Source organism: Halichoerus grypus, chromosome 14 (assembly GCF_964656455.1).
Source record: "Halichoerus grypus chromosome 14, mHalGry1.hap1.1, whole genome shotgun sequence".
NCBI classification, from domain to species: domain Eukaryota; kingdom Metazoa; phylum Chordata; class Mammalia; order Carnivora; family Phocidae; genus Halichoerus; species Halichoerus grypus.
The window spans coordinates 79,862,883-79,880,938 of record NC_135725.1 but is presented as its reverse complement, the minus strand read 5'-3'; the positions used below and the strand labels follow the sequence as shown (position 1 = coordinate 79,880,938).

Here is an 18,056-nt window from a genome sequence, read left to right as displayed (position 1 = left end):
GGTAGTCTACCCAATGGTCTAGTCTATCCCATACCATTGATCTGAAAGCAATAGCTATCATTCAGCATTTAAAAAAAAATAAGATGCACACCATTCTTGCAATGGGGGCTGCCCTATCATGTGTCTTGGTTTGGAATGAATCCTCGTGTTCGTGGCTCCCATGGAAACACCCCACCTCCTCCTCCATCAGACACTGACTCTTGTCGTTCTTGTCTTAAAGTTCTATATTTTATCTGTCTCCTTTAGGAGATGGGAGGTTGCTCAAAAACAAGGACTGTGTCTTATTTTATTTTTCTTTGGATCCTCTGTAGCCCAAAGCATCCCCAGAGGCCACTTAGTCAAACTTTCGGACTCACTGAGGAGAAGCTAAGTGCGGTGAGCTAGCCGTCGGACAGGAACGAAAACCCAGACCTCGTTATTCGCTGTCCTGTGATTCCTGCGGACCTCCCTGGCCCTTGAGGGCATCTGCAGCCTCCTCTTGGCCTTCTGCGTGGCTGGGTCTACAAGACGGCCCAGGTGAGACTTCTGGGTGAAGCTGGACATAACTAAACTCTAAGCAGGAGCAGGTGGTGTTGGCCTTGGGGTACCCCCCTCCCCAGCCCCCCGGCCCCGAACTGGGCAGTGATCTTTCTGGGCCGTGCAGCTGTGGATGCTGTCCTTGTTCCCATCTAACACGGTGATTAAGAACATGAACCTGGAGCACACAGGCCAACTCTACCCCTTACTGGCTGTGTGGCCTTAAGCAAGTGACTCAGGCTCTCTGAGCTTCTGTTTCCTCCTCGTCCGAAAGGGCTGCTCGTGAGGATGAAATAAGAGGAAGCGTGGAAGTGTGCTCAGCCGGACCCGTGTCTTTGGAGGTCATGGCACCACCTTGCCCGGATCAGGTTCTGCAAAGGTGAGGTTGTCAGTGTATCTCATGCCCAAGTAAGTGAGGAGTGACTACATCAAAAGATACATTTATAGTCTTGGGATATTACTTAATAAACGCCACTGTGAGGGCGCCAAGCTCTCTGCTCTGCCCAGGACCTGGGCTGACAGCTTTTATTGTCTAAACATATAACCTGGGGCTTTGGTAGTGGGCCAGAGCCAGGGAATTTAAAAGTAAGAAAAGATTTTAGAAAGTGAAAGTGATCGTTGCTTACGGCTTTTTACATCGAATCCAAGGCTTTAAGCAGCTCAGTTCCCTCTGCAACCAGAGAATAAAGCTGCCCTACTGCCTAGAAGCCCCCACCTCACTATGCTCGGCCCTCCTCTGGACTTACAGCCTATCCATTTAGAGGCTCTATTGCTTGCTGGTTAAAGACACAGAAATGAGCCCCAACTCTGCCACCTGCTTGCTGTGTGACCTTGGGGATGTTACTTAACATCCCTGAGACTCGATTTCTCTATCTATAAATATGGGGCATAGAGTGTGTGGAAGAATCAGGCTAAAGCTTTTTTTTTTTTTTTTCTTTTCTGATGGAATGTATTTCAGTGTACATTAGCTCAAAAAAGAGGTAAAAGTGCCCTCTGCAGAAAAACAAAATTCCCAGTTCCAGGAAATTATAGATCATTACAAGGTAAGTGGGCAGAGCTCATCTGCATTTTATCCAAGTGGCCGTAAGGTAGCAAAACTATTTACGGAGAAATTTTTCACTTTCATATCTAAAAGTAAGAACCCACTAGGGTGAAATGTTTATTTATGTGTTTTGGCCTCTTTTCCAAGGAACTTAAAAAATTACAGACACATTGAAATACTCCCTCGTAATATGTAGGCAGGACTGGACATCACTGTCATCATTTTCGAACCGTTAAGGTCCAGAGAGGTTAAATGACTGGCTCAAGGTCGCACAGCGAGTCCAGCTTCAATTCTAGGTCCACTGACTTAGGGATGACCCATTAGAGCACTGTACCCTGTCCACCCAATAAAGAACCCCGAGTGAAACACAGATTGTTAAGGAAGGAAAACAGCTATTGAGCTACGGAAGTTGGCATTTAGCCTGCCAGAAATCATTAATGTGGCCAGGTTTAAGGAGAGCTCTATTAAACTGTCCATCAAACCCTTTACTCTTAAATGGATTTATTGAGAAAGGGGAAAAGACTAGGGTAGAGAGAACATATTAGAGGTGGCTTTTTCCTCTGTCTGCTGGAAGTTCACAGTGACTGGCAGGGAAAGAGGATGCCCCTGGAGGACCAGATTGGTGAGAGTAGAAGGAGGAATTTCTTTGGGCTCTGGGGCCCAGAAAGCCAGTTGGACTGTTGACAATGAAACCTGTTAGCTGTGTGTCATCGGACACATTTCTTTCCTTCTCTGAGCATCAGAAAAATGGGTCCACTGTGAAAATGGAGCCTGGCTCACCATAAGCACTCCCTGACATGCAGTTATTTGATATTATTGTTGTCGTCATTAGCAGAGACTAGAAGAAGGGAAGAGGGTGGACCCAGCCCAGCTAACAAAGTCAAGCAGGAAAATAGGAGAGGGAAGAGTTAGGGGGAAGAGTGCAGCCCAGGTCCAGTATCATCATCAGAGAGGTCTAGAAATAGAGAGACAGTGTGTGTCTCTTCAGGTAGGAGCAGCCCAGAGATTCGGGGGAAAGGGGCATCCATAGGTACAGAGAAGCATTGGAAGTTTTCTTTTCAAGTGGGATTGCAAATTCTAACCCTCCTTTGGCAGAGTGGCCAGAGGAGTAAGTGTGTCTCCTACTATCCATGCGAGCCCCTTAAACTAGGTGCTGGCAACCCATAAAAACAAAGCTCCAGCCCAAATTGCCATCACTGTCTTTGCTCTGAGTCACTGGCCCTAAGCCACTCATCATTCGGAATCTGAGCCCTCAGTCATCAAACATGGTCTGTGCACTGCCATCCAACCACCGTGCTGGGCGCTAGCCACACAGGTGTGGAGGCAAGGCAAGTGTTGTGGCTGAGGAAGGGGGCTGTGGGCACACAGCAGATCCTTAACCTAGTCTGGGAGCCAGGAGAAGGTGACGACTGAGCTGGGTCATGGAGAATAAGTAGGAGCTATCAGGGACAACAGGAAGGAGGTGGTCATTCCAGGAAGAGAGAATACCAGGAGCAAAGGTCCACACACCAAGAATCACCTGGTTCCTGTTGAGATTCAAGCCACTTGAGGTTCCCGAGATGTCAGGGGTGGATTGGAGAGAGGCAGGAGAAGCCTTTGGATAGGACATTTGTGAAGGGCTTGTGCGCCATGTTAAAAAGTTTGGACCTTTTACTTGGGGGCAATGGGGAGGCATGGAAGGGTTTTTTTCATGGCAGAAGGATAGACCAGATGTTTGACTGAGAAAGCTAACCTGAAGGCAGTGTGGGGAGGATTGGAGGGGCAGACAGAGGTGGGGACCAGTGAGAACGCTGCCTTATCTACCCATTGTTCCTCTGATCTGGCCTTTTGGATCAGACACTCAGCACTGTGTTTCTTGGCTAAGACCATCATTCTGCTGGTCAAAGGTTCTGGGTCTCCACTATGAGTGTGCTTCCTTGGGTGGCCTTTGTTAATTATGTCTTCACATTTGAGTGGGTCTTGAGTCCTTCTGCCCGGCTGGATGGCTCCCCAGAGAACCCAGAAGGAGTGGGAACACATGTAAGGGGTCAGCTGAGTTCCTGGGGAGCTGAAAACTCGTAACCCACCCTTGAGGGCCTCAGGTCTGGGCCGGCCTGTCTTCCTTCCTTCCTTCCTTCCTTCCTTCCTTCCTTCCTTCCTTCCTTCCTTCCTTCCTACCTTCCTTCCTTCCTCCCTGACTTGGTATAGAAGAATCAATAGTGCTGAGACTCTACTTTCAAGGGGAATTTTAAAGTTAAGAATCCTCTCTTGGTGGGTGGGGGGAGCAAAAAGAAGAGGGAGACTAGTTGTAGCTGGGTCAGGAAGGGTTTTCTGGAAGATGTGATGTCTGTGGTGCTGGTTCTCGGGAGATTAGAGGGTTTCCACCAGCTGGGAAGGATGAAAGGCATTCTGGGAAAAGGGGGTTGTGTGAGGAAAGAGCTCAGAGCATGGAATAACATGGCATGTTATGACAACCCAGCTGTGCTGCATGGTGGATTGTTGGAGAATCGAGACCGCCAGGAGCCTCAAAGTATATTAGAACTAGACTCTTCCTCCATTTCCACCATTTTCCAGCTGTGCGACCTTGTGCAAGTTACTTGACCTCTCTGAGTCCTGGTTTTCTTATTCATGAAATGGGGGAATGTAGTGCTTAATTTGTAATGTTGTGAAAAGGTATAAATAGGATGATCTTTGAAAATTATCTAGCACAGTCAATAAACGATAGATATTATTATGCTTATTTTTATTTTCAGTGCCTAGAGGTTCAAAATAGAATCTAAATCTGGTACTACAAAGCTGCTTCACCTTAAGTGCCAAGTCCCATTGATCAGTACCAGCTGCCTGGAGCAGAGAATTGTGAGGTTGTATATGAGATCAGCAGGAGGAAGTGTGTGATCGATTAGTAATGTCTGTACAGGGCAGGGAATGGGAGTGATGACATCTGTGCTAGGTGTTGTAAACCCTAAAATAAGTGTTGCTTAAGAGCTAGATGCTGTGAGTATAGTCCGTGTTTTAGGAGGCTACACGGAACGAGGGGAGACTTGAATCAGCCCCTTAAGGATAGGAAGGTATGGGACAGGTAGAGAGGAGGGGAAACAATCTAACCCAGCTGAATTTGCATTTCATCTTGTTGGCAATGTAACACTCTATTCTATTCTGTCACAAGCCAAAGTGTTAGAATTCCATCCCTTATCAACTGGCTACAAAACAAACAACCGTCCCCTTCCCTGGCGATGCAGGGGCCACTTGAGCAGAATCTAAGTGAGGAGGGCAAGAGGTTCGTGCTTCATTTACCAAACCCCCAGGTCTCTGGTAACTTTCCGGAATGCTAAGCTGTTTATTTTGGGAGTCTTTAAGCTTAGTCAGTTGGTATTTAGAGACAGCTAGGAATTTTGGATTTCACTCCTATTCCAATAGAAAAGAGAAAAACTTAAGTGCCTTCCAAATACTGGTAAGTCAAATGAGGACAGCCTGGTTCCAATCTGCTCTCATCCCCCACTCCACACCCCCTCCCAGAAACACAGAATGAAAAGGAAAAGCAACATAATCAATGCACTAAGCCATAAGTTAAAACTTCCCCTGGAGAATGCCAGACAACAAGACTCCCTCCTCATTAGCTGATGCAGAAGAGCATCCGTCAGTGTTTGCAAGACTCAAGGAAGAGGAAAGGCAAACTCGAATATCATAAGGGGGGCTCTTGTGCCCTTCGTGTGGGGCTCTGACACAAGCCTTTAAAAGGCTTCCATTAGTGGTGTAATTGATCTTCTGATGAAAAGCGATAAGAAGTCCAGCAAAAAGAAAATGTGATTACAATGTACAGAAGTGGACACATACAAGTCGCAGGTTACAAGTTCACAGTCACCACCATCTATAAACCATGCTTAGATGTAACTTTCATTATTTCTTTGTCATGGTCCTTACCTGGTGAGTCCCCGTTTCTGTCAGGGGCAGAAAACTTAATCTTGTGCATTCATAGAGCTCCGTGACTTTCAGACTTAAATGTGATCAATTTGGGATCCAACGTAGGCACGTCAAGATTCTCTTCCTCTCCCTCCTTCTCCTCTTCTCCCCGAAGTGGGAGGGCTGAGCTAATTTCCAGTGGCCTTACTTTTATCTATCAGTTATTGGCAGGAAGGCATTTGGTCCTTGTGGGCCTCCTTGGGGTGTGGCTTGTCCCATGATGGGTCCTTGGCCTCCATCCAGACGCATCTGTGGTTGGTGATCTTGTTCTGGCCCATGGTTATCAGTCCCTCAGACTTCCTCCCCTGCACCCCGGCTGTCAGATGTCTTCAGGCCCACCAGTAAGTACTTCCATGCCCTGTTTGCTTTCACAGCATCTCCTGCTGGTGAATGGAGCTTACGAGTCTGTCCCCGGCTCATGCGCCTGGACATCTCAGCCATGGTGGCTGCCCTGTGTGGGGTCTTGGTTGCAGGCAACTGTCCCCTGCTCCATAATCCTCCAAACTCACTTGTGTTCCTATCTTTCCACCCTGAGCAGATTGCATTATTGGCCCCAAGATTTTCTGCCAACCTTGATATTCATACTCTTTGCATCTGACTTTGGAATTTTTTCCATGAAGGCAGGTCACCCCCTCCCCCATCTTCCTGCCCTGCTTGACTTTGAGCTCATCCATGTGACTTGGTTTGGCCAACAGAATGAGGCCAAAGTAATGACGGGTCATCTCCAAGTCTCTAGGCCTTCATAGGCCCTTCTCTGTTTCCACTTGCCCTCTTGTGCCTCTGCTGTTACCAAAAGAACGTTCCTTAGTTTTCCCTCTGATCCAAGGAGGATGAGAGATACACAGGGCAGAACCACTTCAGATAAGCCCAGCTTAAATAAATTGACCCCCAGTTGACCTGTATATCTAAGAACATAAAAGTTTATTGTAATGTGTCATTAAGATTTTGCATTTGTTACACGGTGTTTATGTGTCAGGGAGTAACTGATACACTCCCACACTCGGAACTTAGCTCGGGAGGCTGGGAACCTGGGGGTCCTAAGATCTAGTATTTCTCCTCTTCTTGCCACCCTGTCACACTTTATTCTCTTTTCTCAGTGGAGGTGAAAACTTCTTTTGAAGTACTATCCCTTTTTCCTACCCTTTGTGAGATTTTATGGTTTCCACTTATTGTTCTGGTCTTCTCAAGGTGTAGGTCTTAATGGGCAAAGTCATGTTTATGGACACCGAAGAGTAATTTCCTTTCTCTCGAAAACCCTATCCTTCTCAATCTGCAATGTCAGTGGTACAACCTGAATCTATTCAGAAAGACAAAGGTGAGTGGTCTCAGCCATCTTTCTTCTGAGGCTATACATACAGAGAACTATCTGCTTTTCCAAATAGCCTAAAATATGGGAGAGGCATGTGATGAGTATCCCACTGATTCCAGAGGAGGATGAGAGACATGTGGAGCAGAGCCAACTTTCCAGCCATACCCAGCTTAGATCAGTGGACCCCATCCAATCCCTGCCCCCCCACCCCGCCCCTGTGATGAGTGTGCATGGCCTAGATCAAAACTGCACAGTCTAGGTTGACTGAGCCATGCTGACGAGTGAGAGATGAATGTTCATTGTGGAAGTTACTGAGGTTTTGTAGTATTTTGTAGCAGCAATTTTGTGGCAATCGCTAACTGATAGAAACCTCCATCCCCAAACCAATAGAAGTGGACATTCTCTTGTTGGAGCAGGGGGAGGAGAGCCTGGACCCTCAGCCATGTGACCTCCTCTATCTTCTGTGTCTAAACCTGAGGCCCCATACTAGGATCGGGGTTCCATGAACACAGTTTTACAACCATTACTCTGATCCACACTGTCTGCCCAGCTCTCTTGTCATTCCCTTCCTTCTTCCCCCAATTCACTGTTTGAATTCTCTCTCTAGCATGTCTTTCATGGGTTTTTGGCTTGAATACTTCCTTGACAGGGAATTCCCTCCTTCAAAGACAGCTACTTCCACTTTTGGACAGCTCTGGCTGTCAGACAATGATTCCTCATGTCCTGGGGGAGCTCAGGGCTATCATAGAAGAAATGGGGCAGGAGAATGGTAGAGAGGAGATGGTTTCTGGTCTAGCTCTCACCCAAGAAATAGCAGCCACGTGAGCCCTCCAATTCCTCTCTACTGGGATAAATGGGTTGTGCCACATGCACCTGCTCATAAGTGGGCCCATATTTTCTTAATAATCGTAACTTCTCTTTATTGAGCCGGGAGTAGTAGTCAGGGTCAGTGCTAAGCATGTCAGATACAAAATCTTTGATCCTTGGAGGTAGGCACTATTATTTGTCACATTTTGCTAAGGGCGAAACAGAAGCTTGGAGCTGGCGAGTGGCCTGCCCATGGGTCTTACAGCTGGTAGATGATGGTGGTGAGGCTTGAGCCCAGGTTTGTTGACCCTGAAACTCGTGCTTTTAGGGACCGCATAATAACAGCAACAACAATAATCATAACAGCACCGTAAACAGTAATAACTAAACTTATCAATTGTTCACTTGCTATGGGTTGAACATTGTGGTAAGAGCATTTGTGGATGAAATTAACCCTCACAGAAACTCTGCTGGGAAGATGATCCTCCCCTATTTTTAGGGATCAATAACTATAGCCCCTCCACGGCCTCAGCAGGTTTACCTCTTAGAGTGTATTCATTTCTTATTTGAGGTAGTGAGTTCTCTGTCATAGAAGGCATTTAAACAGGCACTGGAAGAATGCTTTTTAGGGATTTTTGTACTAGAAAGTGCATTCTACCGAGTGACCACTATAGTATCCTCTTCATCCTGACACCCTTTTCCTCTCCTCATTCCCATCCCCATATCCCTTTCATGTTCATAGACCAGGAAAGAAGGAACGCCTCCCACTTACTGGGTTTCTACTCTAAGCCAGACACTAAACGAGATCTTGTCTTATCATTGCCTAACTTAGAGCTCACCACAACCTCCAGAGCACCTTCTTCTCATGCTTTTTAGTGCTTGTGACCATTTGTTTGCTTGACAACTGTCTTCCCCACTAGACTGATCACTATCTCAAGGGAGGCAGCCACTCTGCTTATTTTATTTCTCTCTTTCTCCAGCACATGTAGGAATCCCACACGAGGCCAGTGACCAGTGACTGGGAGCCAGGCTCACAAAGGCATGACCATCTTCGAAGGCAGCCACATATGTGTGGCTAAGAGCCAGGCTGCGAAGCCAGACGACCTGGGCCCACATCCCAGCTCTGCCATTTGCTAGCTTGTGAGTGATTTGCTCCTCTGCACCTCAAGGCTCCCCATATTTGAAAGGGGAATCACATTTTTATTGCACTGAGACAATTAAGCCGGGTGATGAAAGTAGGGATTTTGGAGACAGACTGGTAAGGTCCATGTCCTAGCTCTGCCCTTGACTCCTAGGGCATCTGGGGCAAAGCATGTGTGTCTCCATTTCTCTCCTGGAATGTAAACGGGGCTGCTACCACCTTCTATCCCAAAGCTGTTGCAGGGGCTGAATGAGCCAATCCCTGCAAAGCACTTAGAACAGGCTGTTTCACTGAGCACATTGGCCGACTCAAGATCCCCCAGCTAGTTAGTGTGAGAGTCAAGCTCACCTCCAAGTTCATTGATGCTTAGGTTACACCCAAGTTTTGAGAAGCGTTCTTTGTTCAAGTTGCTGGTTTCCAGCACCTCTAAGAGAGCACACTTCCCTCACACTATTTCTCCAGTCGAATCCTGACACGCTCGAAACATTTTCTACATCGGTAGAGACAAGCGTATTTTCCACCCAGGGCGGGAGTGGGGCCTGCTTCTAGGAGGGAACGAAAAGAGTCATCAAAAAACAGAGACCAGCCAAGGAAGATGCAAAATAATTAAAATAGGAAACGTGCTGCTGTCTTCACAGGATTTCAATTTTGCGGCTGCCGGAGGGGAGGGGTGGCAGACATTCACTTTCTCACACTGATACACATTTTGATAAAGTGTGATAAAGACTTAGAAAAATTGACAGATCAAATGGGAATACGGGTTGAGGACGTTTGCATCCTGTAAGTGAGGAAAAGCAGCCAGTGGTGAAGGGGCATCTCTATGCGACAAGGTGTTGCTTCTTTCTGCTCTTGTGAATGAGGTCCCGGGATGCCCACCCGGCCCTTCTGCTCATTCTCACACATCGCTCGGTCTCGGCTCGGACCCCGCTTCCTCAAGGACGTCTGGCCTGGTCCCCCGGACTAGACGGGGCACCCAGTTACATGCGCTCAGCGCTCACTGCTCCTCCTTCACGGCGCTTGGCACTGTTGTAACTACCGTGCACGCTCACTGGAGGTTATCTGAATTCCATCTGGAACCTGTGCGAGACTATTGGCATCTAGAGGACAGAGGATGGGTTTCTTTACTTTACTGTCTATTGCCAGAGACTAGCATAGTACCTGTGCGTAGTGGGCTCAGTACTGCAATTACTGCAGGAAGGAAGGAACAGAGGAAGGAAGGACACAGACGTGGGATTCGAACCAGCAGGGCAAACGGGGCTTCCTGTCCGGAGAGCACTTACTCCATCGTGTTCTCTTCCGCACGTCGATTGAACCTGAGCCCCTGAGTCCCACTGAAAAACACTCAGCCAATGGAGTTTAGTGAAAAAGTACTCGCTCCGCATTGCCCGTGAGGACCAGTGTAGGTGTCCTCATGTCATGGTGGGTGGGGATGCGGTGTGATCTTGTCATGGGATTGGTGCGGGGGCTGCTGGTGGGCCTGATGGTGCTATCTTAACCCCATTGAGTTGTCTCGGAAAGGGGTTTGCAAGCCCCCCCGCACGCCACACAGCAAGGCAGCTGGGGTGCTTAGGGTCCCACAGCAGGGCTTCTCCAGCTCTGCGTCTGGGTTTAGGGACGGAGACCTGGAGTCTGGAGGGAATAAGTGCCGTCTTGGGGTCAGGGGATAAATCTCTGGTTTGGCAGAGCTAGGATTTGAACCCATGTCTCCTGGTCCCTAGCCCAGTGTTCCTCTCAGCCACCATTCATTCATCCATCCATCCACCTGTCCATTTATTTAATCACTGTGTTTGGATGGTCCTCTACTGGGTACCAGGCACTTGCTGCCAAAGAACCAGGACCAAGACCAATACACACCTATGGCAGCTCACCTTTAGTTTTTATTTCTTTAGTTGGTCTTTTTCACGTTCCACTGAGGACTCTTAGCTTATTCAGGCCTTTCCAGTTCCCTATGTCATGTGCTCATCAGGACAAGTTGGCAGAGGTTGGCTGAGGTGTTCGCCCCACGTCCTCACCTGTCAGTTGGACCTTTAAAAAAGTCCTTTGTCCACTCTGTAGCTCTTCTGCCCTCTCTGAGTGCTGGGAGGAGGCACCTGTAGGGACCCCAGGCCACCTGTCTCAGCTAGACAGGAGCATAGCATCCCTTGCCAGCAATTAGCGCCCTGACTCAAATCGGGCATTTTCAAAGGCTCAGAGGGCTGAGGCCAGAGGAGAAGTTGGGTGTTGACATCTTTGGCTGCCGCATTGTGTCCCACCCACACATTTATTGAGCAACCGCTATGCTCCAGGTCTGTGTTATTCGGCCTGGGATGCAATCCTTAGGAGCTCCCAGACTATGGGAAGAAGCTGGAGGTGGCCTTATACAACTTTACAATAGTTCAGAGACTCAGAAGGTGGCACTTTTGGAGTCAGCTGGACGTGGGTCTAAAACCCAGTTCTTCTAATGAAAACATATGTTTCACTTACTCTGTGAATCCCAGCTTCCTGTTCTATAAAATAATGGGATAATAGCGGACCCCCTGGGTGGTTGTGAGAGATCCCATGGGGTGATGGCCAGGAAGCACCTGAAACATGGTAGGGCCCTGTCAATACTGATTTCCTTCCCTGATGCTCCTAGGGCATGTGCTCATTTCATGCCTGCAAACTGAACCAGGCTTCTCCCCAGGAAGACGGCCAGCTCCTCTCTCACTGTGTGAACTCTCACTGTGTGACCTTGAGCATGTCACCTGGGAACCAAGGATAATGAAGGCTCTGCCACAGTGTTACTGTGAGGCAGCTGGGACTAGGGTGGGATGAGTGAGGTGTCTAGGGCCCCAAATGTAAGGAGGTGGTGGCTGTCGGGGTCACACGGCAGGGATGGCATTTGTCCTGACCGTGACCACTAAATCCATTCACTGATGCAAAGTGGAGCGCCCAGGGCCAGTCACAAAATAGACACTGCTTTTGTCTGGGGTTATTTGCTGGAAAGAGACAGAGGTCCACTCAAACTATTTCAAAAAAAAGGAGTTATTTTAGAGACACATGTGGAGTTAAACAGGGAACAAAGTCTCGTGGAAATCATCAAAGAACCAGACCCAAGAATGAGGCCGTGTCCCAAGGATCCTGTCATGGGAGGGTAGTTCTGGACACATGGTGGCTCCCGGAAGCCCTGTAGGAGAGTTCAGGGCCCTCTTCGTGCAGCCCTCAAGGTCCCGAATGTCTCTCCCTTATGTGCTTCTCCAGCCTCCACTCGAACCCTTGTCCCTAATGAACCTCTGCTCCTGCCCACAGCCTCCCATGAGCCTCTCGAGTGCACAGGTGTCTCTCGCCTCCCTGTCCCTCTGCCTGGACACTCTCATCTCCTCTTGTCACCAGGGAGGCCTCTGCTCATTTTTCGGGATCTGGCTTCACTGTTAATTCATCTAAGACGCCTTCGCTGGCCCCTATACAAAGTAGGTAGCCTGGAGGTCTCTCTCAAAGCACTTTTTGTTTTGTTTTTTTGTTTGTTTTTTTTTTTAAAGATTTTATTTATTTATTTGACAGAGAGACACAGCGAGAGAGGGAACACAAGCAGGGGGAGTGGGAGAGGGGGAAGCAGGCCTCCCGCGGAGCAAGGAGCCCGATGTGGGGCTCGATCCCAGGACCCTGGGATCATGACCTGAGCTGAAGGCAGGCGCTTAACAACTGAGCCACCCAGGCGCCCCACAAAGCACTTTTTGTAACAACGTATATACTTGGATAACTATTTGTTGCATGTCTGTCCTTTCCTACTCCTGTCAATTCTGTGATGGCAAGGACCGGATCCATCCCATTATTTACTGTGTCCCTCATGCCTCGTGCAGCACTCGGTGCATGGGAACTCCCCAACAAATGTCTGTTGCACGGAGGAAGGTAGGACTGTTTCTTTCCCCCAATACCCCGCCTCCGGTTAGACTCCATTTATCTGCTGCATTCTGCTGTCCTTTGCTTTTCTCTCCCTTCCAGGTTTCCGAGACCCCTTCCTCCACACTGAGACTTGCTCCTGGCCCCTCACAGCCTCTGAAGCCCCCCATCCTCACCTTCCAGCTGCAGCTCCTAACACCCACTGGCCCATCTTTCCATGCGTCATAGTTCAAACTGCAGAAGAAATGGGACTGGTCCCACTCATCTTGTCAGCAGAGATCGCAGGTCGACTCTCTGATGGACAGCCCATGGATGGACTAGTTGCCTCCAGAGCAGTTGCCCGGCTAACCCTGCACCGTTTACATTGTCACCAGGACGTGTGGCTATTGAGCCCCTAAAATGGGGCTAGTGCCACATATTGAGATGACATTTTTTCATATAGGTTAAATCAAATATGCTACTAAAATCAGCTTTACTTGTCTTCTTACCACTTTGGTGTGTATACTAGAATATTGCATCATGTTTCCCCCGGCCTTGCTGAGCTACCGTCGCTGGAGTGAGGGTGGGGCACCAGATTAACAGGTATAAGTGGGGCTGCCCGAATGGCAGAAGCTGTGTCTAGGGACTTTTTCTGCAGAAGGAGGTCCTGAATAGCATCCATGTTATATTTTGATTAATACAATTATTATCCAAGTCCATTCAATAATTATTCCTAGTATACTTCCAGAGTAGCAATATTTAAACATTTTATCACATTGCATTCATAATCTATTGTTGTCACCAATATTATGACAAACCTGGTGGCTTAAAGCAACACACACGGATTATTTTGGCTTCTGTGGGTCAGGAGTGCAGGTATGGCTTAACTGGGTCCCTCATTTCAGGGGCTCAACCAGCTGAAATCAAGGTATCGGCCGGCTTCCCTCTCATCTCCAAGCCTTGATTTGGTAGTTATGGGTGGTTGGGGGTCTCTGTGGTTTCGGCAGGGTTTAGTCCCACACGGCAATAGTCTGAGGACACCACCTTCCACCTTCCTGCTGACTGTTGGCTGGAGGTCACCACCAGTTCTTCCCTGGTTCCCAGCCACACAGGCCTCTCTGGCATGGACACTTGTTTATCAAAGGGAGAGAGTCTTCTAGCAAAACTGATGCTACAATCTCATGTAGGTCATCACAGAAATAGCATCCCGTCATCTTTGCCATTTGGTTCAGAACAAGTCACAGGCCCTGCTCACATTCCAAGGGGGGTGGTTATACAAGGACATGGACACCCACAGGTGGTCAAGGGGGCCTCCTCAGTAATGGTCCACCACGTTCTACGAGGCTGACTTTGGAGCTGGAGGTATAGATGTAGAAAATTCTATGTTCCCGATGACTGAAGGGCCACTGGCTCCAATTCCCCCATGGAGAAACTGAGGCCCAGAGAGGGAGAAGGGGATGCAGAGACAGCACAGCAAGTGCCCGTGGTCAGGTCAGAGCATGACCCCACTCCTCGTCCTTCCTCTGTGCTGCACCAGCTCCAACAACAAGAGGTAGAAGTGATTCGAAGAGTGGGCTTTATTCTTAACGTGGACAAGGCCCTAAAATTCTGTAGATTAGGAGAAATAGTTGATGGCTGATCAATCCTTGGGGCTGCAATGGCTTTGAACAGACCTCTCTCCAGAGTCAAGCATCTTGTGTCCTGGCTACGAGAAGAAGAGAAGCAGAAAACATCTGGTTGTTGGTGACCATTAGTGGCCATGTGGTTTCCCTGGCAGGTTGGAGGCCCCACCTGCAGAGACCCTACAAGACAACCCATTAGCCATACTTGGTTCTGCCTCTGATTTCATGGCTGTCCAGCTAGAGACATGCTAACATGCTCCCCAAGCACCGTGGGGTGATGCTCAACCACATGCTAGATCCTGTCAGCTAGGAAGATGCGTGCCCCAAACCCTACTAGGTGCAGAATATCACCCCGGAATTTAAGAGCATGAGACGTTCTTTAGAGCTAACAGGAATATTTATTTGTTTGTTTATTTAGTTTACATAGTAGTACATTACTGAATGCCAAGCAAAATCCAATTTATGTTTATTGAAAACATACGGGACTTCTAATCATTTTCTGTTTAATTATCCTTTTCCTTCTAAAATACAATACATTCATAATATAAAATTGTCATTACATAATAAGATTTCCCTTTCGAGCAGCTTTATTGAGGTATAATTGATAAACAACAAAGGACACATATTCAAAGTGTACAATGCGATGAGTTTGGTATATACATACACCTGTGAAACCGTCCCCACGGTCAAAGTAATAAGCATATCCACCACCTCCTAAAGGTTCCTCATGTCCCCGCTCCCTCCCTTTCTGGATTTTGGGTTTTGTGGTAAGAACACTCGATGTGAGATTTAACTCTTTTCACGATTTTAACAATTTTGTGCCATGTTGTTCGACGGATCTCCAGAACTCACTCATCTGGCATGGTGGCTCACCTTAAACCCACGGAAAATAACTCCCCGCTTCCACTGACCATAGACAACAACAGTGGGGACCTCAGGTTTACAGAGCACATGTCTCACTTACTGTCCACAAGCCCCTTATTTTGGATGAAAAGGCTGAGGCTTAGGGATAAGCTGAGTGACTTGCAGGACTGGGTCTCAAATCTGTATCTTTGGGAGTCCTGCCGCCCCAGGCCCCACCATGCTTTGCGGGGCAATTCTGGCTCCTCTTGTAATAACAACGGTAGCGTATATATGGGCGCATGCTGCGGGCCACATGCTTTGCCACACGCTTCAAACAGACCGACGCATGTCATGCTCACCGTACTCCTAACAGGTAGGAACGATCACCTCTGTCATTTCACAGGAAGGAGACAGGGGCTCAGAGAAATTAGGCCCTTGCCAGGGTCACACGGCTTACAGGTGGGAGAGGAGGGATTTGAGCAGGCTCCGAAGGCTTAGCCACTATGCCTACTGGCTCAGGAGAGCACTGTGGCATCGTGTCCCGTCCTTTCCATTTTCCACGTGGGGAAACTGAGGCCTGGAAACGTAAAGGGGCTGAGCTGCGGCTGGAACCCAGGCACCCTATTTCCCCAGCCAGAGGGCCCCCCTCCCCACCTCACCTCTGACCAACTTCATCTTTCAGAGCTAATGGCCTTTAAATGTCCCTGGGTGTCCTGCCCCTGCACAGGAAGGATGCAGGGTAATTAAAATCCCTCTCTCCCACCCTTCTTTCCCTTTCGACACTTTGTAAACTGTTTTTTTTTTTTTTTCTCCCAGTTCTATCTTTTTAGCCTTTCACAGCCGCTCATTTGGATAAGATCTGGTACCCTTGGGTTTCTCTGATGAGCAACATCACAGCCCAGTCCCCTTCCCTTGGGAAGCCAGAGGAGGGAACAGGGAGAACAGGGAACGTTTCCCATTAAATTGGCCTCCTGCAATCTGCGGAGTTTAATCTGAACTTCAAAGTGTTTTTGATCAGCTTTCCGGCCGCTTCCCCGCTTCTGGCCCACCCCTGTCTTTGGACCCAGCACCCTTTCTCTCCCCAGCATTCGGAGGCATTCAAAGTTGTGCGTGGCAGGGTGTGTGGGAGGGGGGGAAACGAGTGGCCGTTCTTTTATCTCCATCTTCCAGCTGCCTTTCTGGCCAGACAGAAGTGCTAACTCCAGTCCCTTTCCTAGGAGCTCAGGATCAGCAGCTATATTGAGATCTGACCTGGTGTCTGCATTTCAAAGGCCTCTCTACCCAGCACAGCAGCTGCCTCCCCTGCCTGCCTCCTTCATCCTCCCTCCTCCTTCCTCTCCCTCATTTCCCTCTCACCCTTGACCTTGCCTTCTGCTCTTGGCTCTGACACCTTTTTTTCCCCCAGCGACTGCTTCTGTACGGTCCTTTTATGCTTTGGAATGAATCACTAACGCAGCTCCCCTGCCAAGCAAAGCAAGGTCTGATCTCCTTCTAAATGGTCCAGGATTTGCAGGGAAAATAATGTCTCAATGTTCCGAAGGCCTCATTATATATTCATTTGGCGGAATGCAGGTTTACAGAGCGAGGGAGACTGTTGCTTACTCCCTAAATGAATTCCTGGCAAGGCAATATCCATCCAGATTGAAGGCACCCTTAGGTCCTCTTCCTCCCAGAGGAGCTGGAAGATGTTATTATTCCAAATAAACCCAATGCATATTCATGACCGGGAGTGGGAAAACTCTGAACTGCGAAAATATTCCGAGATCTGGTCCTGTCACCTCTTTGCTGTGTGACTTTGGGCAAGTTCCTTACCTCTCTGAACCTCAGCTTTCTCAACAGTACAGTGGGGATAATGATAGTAGCTACTTCCCAGGTTTGTTCTGGGGATCATGTGAGGTGATAATGCTTAAAAGTTTCTCTTGACCATAGAAATTGCTCAAGAAGTATCAATTCTGTCTCCCTCTCCTTGGGATCAAATGCAAGGAAGATTTGTTGAGTTTTCGAACTCCGTGCCCTGCCCATTGTCCCCCATCATGACAGTTAACTGTGCAGTTTGGGGAAAGGCATTGCCTTGGGTTACTTTTTTGAAGCTTTGTTTCCTCTTCTGTAAAATAAAGATATCTCTAGCTCTGATTGCAGGGAGGACTCAACCGCAATTTAATCAGTATCTTACAAGAACAAAAACATTTCAAACAATCATGTGGTGTTAAAGAAAACATGGCTATGGCGCTTTCTAGTTTTTACAACATTTCCATGAACTCCATCTTATTTGATTTAAGCATCAGAGGAAGACCCATTTTCAAGGCTCCTGCTGATTATAAACCATTCTTACGTATTCATTAGAGCAGGCCCCCTAGATATTTCTGCTCTCCCATGCTATGCAAGTGCGATCCGTGCTATTGTATATTTCTAAAAGTAATTCTTCTACCTCTCTTTACATTGTTTTATTGTGCTAAAGTTTCACTGATTTGAATATTCTTCCATACAAATACACACACACACATACACAAACATATAGAGATTTGAGATTTTTTTTTTTGCCAGAAAAAAAGTGGGGAAACCATGCTTATTTTTCATGTGAGCGTCCTCAGTGCAGGAAAGATGGCTGAAGATGTCCATAGCAATGGGAAGTCCTGATGACTCAGGTGCCTCTCCATCCTCAGGTTGATGTTTGAAATTCTGCCATCACAACTGCACCGTTTAGATTATATCTTGAATTCCCCATGCGAATGCAGCCATCATCGGCCATCTCCACTGTTATTAGTCATTCACACCTTATTTATGCATTGTCGAAAAGAAGAATGAATTACAACGAGGGATGTCAAGAGTGAGGCGATTTGGGAGCAGAGGAGAAAATGGTACCAAAAAACCCCCACCAGGAAAATGACTTCAGAAGCTTGATACTTCAGAAGTTTCGTTGACGCTGGCTTGGATCATCCCTTTGATTCTTTCCAGCTTCACTGTTTTGAGCACCAGACCCCAGAATCATTTAGGTGGATG

At 47.9% G+C, this 18,056-nt stretch overlaps 1 long non-coding RNA gene across 1 annotated transcript; it reads left to right on the top strand.

The window, feature by feature from the left end:
* Window positions 1-205: 205 nt before the first annotated feature.
* LOC118523895 (uncharacterized) lies at window positions 206-14,688 on the top strand. The gene is made up of 4 exons (XR_004911305.2): window positions 206-895; window positions 8,594-8,753; window positions 12,022-12,182; window positions 12,715-14,688. It is a non-coding gene; the product is annotated as an uncharacterized LOC118523895 (long non-coding RNA).
* The last annotated feature ends 3,368 nt before the right edge of the window (window positions 14,689-18,056 follow it).